General features: G+C 57.7%; 1 protein-coding gene across 2 annotated transcripts in view; it reads right to left on the reverse strand.

The window, feature by feature from the left end:
- The window catches only part of LOC117648613 (CD151 antigen-like), a 99,746-nt gene that overhangs the window by 9,735 nt on the left and 84,011 nt on the right, over window positions 1–6,000 (reverse strand). The window lies entirely within an intron of this gene.

Here is a 6,000-nt window from a genome sequence, read left to right on the forward strand (position 1 = left end):
CAGGGCACATGCACCGGCGGGTAGCTGGCGTGGATGCCTTTTTCCCCACTTTGCCGCTTGCATTTTCCCCGGAAAGCTCTCCGAACGAGCAGTCCATTGGTGGGGTCACACGTTCGGTTTGAGTCCCGTTTAGCGACTCTGGGGCTCAAAACGCGTCCGGGGTTTTGGCCGCCTCCACCGGTCTTCTGGCACACTAGGCCACGGCTTTCGGCGCCGTTGCAGGCCGTGCATTCCCTGCTGATCTATCGAGGCATTTCCCTGGCCATCGATCAGCCAATGGCCGAGCTAGGAATGTCCGGACGTCCGATACAGAAAAGAAAAACGGCCATTTTCGCGGCCATGCAGCGCCGGCATGCCCGCCAGCCCCCGGATTCCACATGGCCATGGTCCAGCCTGGACCATCCGTCCAGGAGGGAGGGAGAGACCACTGTGAAACGAAGTGTGGAGTCTCCAGGTTGAGCCCTTCTGACTTGCTTGAAGCGTGTTCGACTCCAATAGGACTCAAACCGAAGGTGTGAGCCCACCAACGGCTACCTCGTTCGGAGAGCAATCCATTGGTGGGGTCACACATTCGGTTCGAGCCCCATTTAACGACTCTGGAGCTCAAAACGCGTCTAGAGTTCCAGCCGCCTCCACCGGTTTTCTGGTCCACTGTGCAACAAGCTCGCAAGCAGCCTCACATTCGTGGCGCAGTGTACTGCGTACTGCGTTCTCGTCGGCACGTGGCGGCTACCTGCTGGCTGCCTACTCTCGCTCTGTCTCTCTCGCACACTTGGGACGCCCCACGCCAGTGTGAGAGAGACAGAGCAAGGGCCGTTGTGCCGCATCTCGGCGGCGGCATGGCGGCACAGCAGACCTCTCTCTGCCCTCCCTCTCTCTCTCTCTCTCTCTCTCTCTCTCTTTCTCTCCCACTTCTCTCTCTCTCTCTCTCTCTCTCTCTCTCTCTCTCTCTCTCTCTCTCTCTCTCTCTCTCTCTCTCTCACTCCCGGGACTTCCCGCGTGAGAGCGAGAGAAACAGAGGCAGACCTCCCGGCAGAAAAAGAGCGGCACGGTTGTTGTGGAGCAAAACTCACCGCACGTTCAAATTACATGCCGCGCTGCATCACTGGAAAAGGTGTGGGGGGAGGGGAAGGGGGGGGGATGACGGCGTGCACTGTGATGCGTCGGGCTGCTCGGCTCGGCCGAATTGGCTTCGGCCAAAGGCAGCCGCCTCGGCGAGTCGCTTTGAATCGCCGCGGAGACTTCATTGTACGGCGCGTGCAATTTTCGCCTCCTCCGCCGTGCCACGGCCGCACAGTGGGCTAGAAGACCGGTGGAGGCGGCCAAAATCCCGGACGCGTTTTGAGCTCCAGAGTCGCTAAATGGGACTCGAACCGAACGTGTGACCCCACCAATGGATTGCTCACCGAACGAGGAATCCATTGGTGGGGTCACACGTTCGGTTCGAGTCCTGTTTAGCGACTGCTCAAAACGCCTCAGAAGTTTTGGCCGCCTTCTCCGGTCCTCTGACCCACTCCCTCTGTGGAGTTCTGCACACTGGGTTTCGCGGTGTGGCGGGACCAGAATGCGCTTCCATTGCGCGTACCACTCGAAAATTGAAATGATTTCGCATTTTAAAGTCCCATCTCCCCGGCAACGAGTTTCATGAGTTTTAGAGACGAGGCACGTCTGTCCGCCCGGCGCGCGCTCTGCCGGAAACGCACTTTTTAAACTGCGATCCTGCGCGCGACGCGGCGCGCCACCCAAATTTTGTTTCCGTGTGTTTCAAACTTGTTGCATGCGGTTTATTTTCGTTTATTTTTCCGTGTTTTGCCGAAATGAAATCCTCTAGCAAGCCGAGGCGCCCATTACGTCCTCATTAGCGCTGCCGCTGGACTTTGGCTGGAATTTCGGGCAGGCGCGTCCGTGGCGTCCACGACGGGGCCAGAAGACCGGTGGAGCCGGCCAAAACTCTAGACGCGTTTTGAGCTCCAGAGTCGCTAAACATGGCTCGAACTGAACGTGTGACCCCACCAATGGATTCCACGCTCGGAGAGCAATCCATTGGTGGGGTCACACGTTCGGTTCCAGTTCCATTTAGCGACACTGGAGCTCAAAACGCGTCCGGGATTTTGACAGCCTCCACCGGTCTTCTGGCCCACTGCGCTGCGTCCAGGACGGGGGCGTCCACGCGCGGCGAGCACCTGAGCCAACACGCCCCCTATCAGGGCGGGTCCACCGATAACGCACTATCTGTACAGTCACGCACAAAACTGCTCCAGCAGCTCCAGCCGGCTCGACAAAACTTCCGACGATTCCACGTTCCAAGAGTTTTCCCCTCAACCATGCATGCATGCCAAGGGGCAATAACTCCAGCCAAATTTGTGCACCGAAATTCATCAAACATATAAATTTTATTGAAATTCGTTACAATTTATCAAAACTCGACTAAAATTCATCGAAATTCGATTGAAATTCATCGAAATTTGACTGAAATTCCTCGAACTTTGACTGAAGTTCATCGAAATTCGACTGAAATTCATTGGATTTGTACACCGAAATTCACATTTGATTTCCCCTTGATGCATGCATATATAGTTTGCGTCACTTCCCCGTTTAAAATTTGAATTTTTTTTTTGTCAAGTTGGCATCACTCCTCGATGACTCCGGCTCGGCCTAAGTGAAGACACAATGGAGAGTGCGGCGAGGCGGCGGGCACCCCGACGGGGACCCGGCCGGGACCCCGCGGAGTTTGGACGCGTCCGACACACTGCCCCGGGGATTTCGGCCGTTCGGGGGGACGGCTCAATTGTGTGCCCCGGAGTTGATCCGGCCTGGCCGTGCACCAAACACGTAACGGCGGACCGAATCTGCCGTGGGAGGTCACCGATCGTGTCTGTCTGTCTGTCTGTCTGTCTGTCTGTCCGTCAGACATTGACAATGCCGACGACCTCCCCTCCCTCCCTCCCTCTCTTCCCTGTCTCTGTCTGTCTCTCTGTCTGTCTGTCTCTCTCTCTCTCTCTCTCTCTCTCTCTCTCTCTCTCTCTCTCCCCTCCACAATGCAAGGACTAACAACCCTTTTCTTGTTATATTTCTTTTTGTGTTTTGGTCGGGATTTTATTTTTCTAGTGTCCCTCCTCCTCGCGTGGATGCGACCTAATAACAGGCCGTCCACAACAAACCGGCCAATCGGAACAATGGTCGCATTGTGTCAAATGAGTTCATCAGCGCGGCTCGCGCGGCGAGGCTCGGACCAGCCGCCGCCTCCTGGCTCCTTCGCCTGGCCGCGGCACGGCCTGGAGCACGTCCAGAGAAGCCCGGAAACATTCACCGCCCAAACGGGCCAGATGTCGCTTATCACACGTGTGACCCCACCAATGGATTCCTCGTTCGGAGAGCAATCCATTGGTGGGGTCACACGTTCGATTCGAGTCCCATCTAGCGACTCTGGAGCTCAAAACACGTCCGGGATTTTGACCGCCTCCCCGGTCTTCTGGCCCACTGTGCAGTGCAACCCTGCGCACGCGGCTGATGCTTTCGAACGGGTGGCAACAGGCACTGTACCGCCCTTGCTCTTACGCGTGTGCACTGAGTCGGGGTTAATCCCGTTTTTGCGCTATAAATACTACAACAGCAGCCTCGACCCCTTACTCCGTTGTATTGACGGATGACGTTCCGACGCGCCGCGCCCTGCTCCCCGACGCCTGGCGCGGCGAAGCCCCTAGTTCAAGTGCGACCGAACAAAGTTTGCGCTTCCTGAGTTGACAACCACACGGGTATCGAGTGGGGTCTCTCTGTCTTAGTCTGTCTGTCTGTCTCTGTCTGTCTGTCTGTCTGTCTGTCTGTCTGTCTGACTCTCTCTAACCCTTTTGCCGGGGAGATGCGCGTGCGTGCGTTCGCTCCTGTCTAAAAATAGGTAGGGGGCCAAAAGACTGACCCAGAGAGGAAGATGCACGAGGGGATCTCCCTTGAGGGGGGGGGGAGAGAGAGAGAGAGAGAGAGAGAGAGAGAGAGAGAGAGAGAGAGAGAGAGAGAGAGAGAGAGAGAGAGAGAGAGAGAGAGAGAAAGAACGCAGAGGTGAGTCACTCAAAATTTGGCGCGGGCGGAACTAGACCGGAAGTAACAGCCAGCCACCGCCTGCGAGCTACAGATGGAACACAGTCAAAGTGCGGGCCGTGCCCCGGCGGGGCCCTGGCGGTCTTTGGTCCTTCTCCCACAGCGTTTAACGTCGCTCTGTCCCTCTCGCACCCGTACGGCCGGCCTCGCGAGTGCGAGAGAGACAGAGTCGCTCGCTCTGGCGAGTGCAGGCCAGCAGACCCGGGCCGCCGTTTCCTGCTCTGTTTACGTCCGAGGGCCCAGGGCAGCCCAGGGCCCAGCGGACTGACTCCGAGAGTCGCTTTCGTCGCGCTGTCTCTCTCGCACTCGTGGGGCGTCCCGTTTAGGTACGAGAAGGACAGAGCGACGAAAGCGACTCTCGTAATCAGTCTGCAGGCCCAGCCAGGGCTGTGGGTGGCCAGCCTAGCCGGCCCCGCCTTCGCTAGTGGTTGCACTTGAACGTAGAGCCCGGCCAGCCAGAGCAGCACGAAAAGCAACAAAGTTCCCGAAGCGAACTAACTTTGAAAGCCGCAAGTGAGGTAAGACTGATCCTGTCCGTACCGGCCGTTGCGCTCCCTCGCCTGAAAGAAGGCCCCCTCCGCACAGTGGGTCAGAAGACCGTTGGGCGCGGCCAAAACTCGAACTCGAGGCGCGTTTCGAGCTCCAGAGTCGCTAAATGGGACTCGGACCGAACGTGTGACCCCACCAATGGATTCCTCGTTCGGAGAGCAATCCATTGGTGGGGCCACAGGTTTGGTTCGTGTCCCATTTAGCGACTCTGGAGCTCAAAACGCGTCTAGAGTTTTGGCCGCCTCCGCCGGCCTTCTGGCCCACTGCGCTCCGCCCTGCCTGCCGCGGCCGAGGTCGCTAAGGCGAAGGCGATGTTGTGCGCAAACTGCTGTGGGCAGAAAAGTTGACTTGGTTCGATACCACGCGCCGCGGATTCGGAAGCGAAGTTCTTTTTGTTTTCAGTGGTTTGTTTGGCTCCAGGAAGGCGCGCAGGCATATCAACTATCACCTCCCTAGGGAAGTCCGACAAGGGCACCAACCCTTGTGCCGGTAGAGTACACTAAAAGTCGTGACAACTGCCGGACGAGATCCTTGTTGTTGTTGTTGTTGTTGCTGGTCTCATCCTCTTTTTTTCTCCTCGCCACCCTCTTGGGTACACATCATTTCCCTGCATGCATTATTTCTCTCGCTCCGGGCTTTGTGGCGCCTGGGCGCCTTGCGGCCCTCGTGCGTCACAGGGATGCGTCCCGTCAGCGTCACACAGTGGGCCAGAAGACCGGCGGAGGCGGTCAAAACCCTGGACGCGTTTTAAGCTCCAGAGTCACTAAATGGGCCTCGAACCGAACGTGTGACCCCACCAATGGCTTGCTCTCCGAAAGAGGAATCCATTGGTGGGGTCACACGTTCGGTTCGAGTCCTGCTTAGTGACGCTGGAGCTCAAAACGCGTCCGGAGTTTCGGCCGCCTCCACCGGTCTTCTGGCCCACTGCGGTCACGAACCGCGTCACCTGACGGCAGCCGCTCTTCCCGAAAAAAAGGCAAACGAAGCGGCGTTACGGGCACGGCAGCGGCAGTACAGCAATTAGATTCGAGCCAAGTGGCTGCTGGACGCTGCTGACTCAATTACTGTTGCCGCTTGCGTTTTGATCCACCTCCTTCCCTCCCCGCGGAGCGCCGTGAAGCGCCCAGCCCTCCTTGGCCTTCCACTTTATTTCCGTCCAGTGCATCGGCTATGGCTGTAATTCAATTCCGGGGGACACCGAAGGGGGGGCCCAAGGCCGGTCGTGCCGAAATCAGCAGTGTGGCCGCCAGGAGGGAGGGAGAGAGAGAGGGAGAGAAAAGAGAGACGAGAAAAGGGGGAGAGAAGGAGAAAGAGAGGGAAGAGGGGGGAGAGAAGAGAGAGGGGAAAAAGGGGAGA

The sequence above is a fragment of the Thrips palmi genome, unplaced genomic scaffold (genome assembly GCF_012932325.1).
Source record: "Thrips palmi isolate BJ-2018 unplaced genomic scaffold, TpBJ-2018v1 HiC_scaffold_3, whole genome shotgun sequence".
NCBI classification, from domain to species: Eukaryota; Metazoa; Arthropoda; class Insecta; order Thysanoptera; family Thripidae; genus Thrips; species Thrips palmi.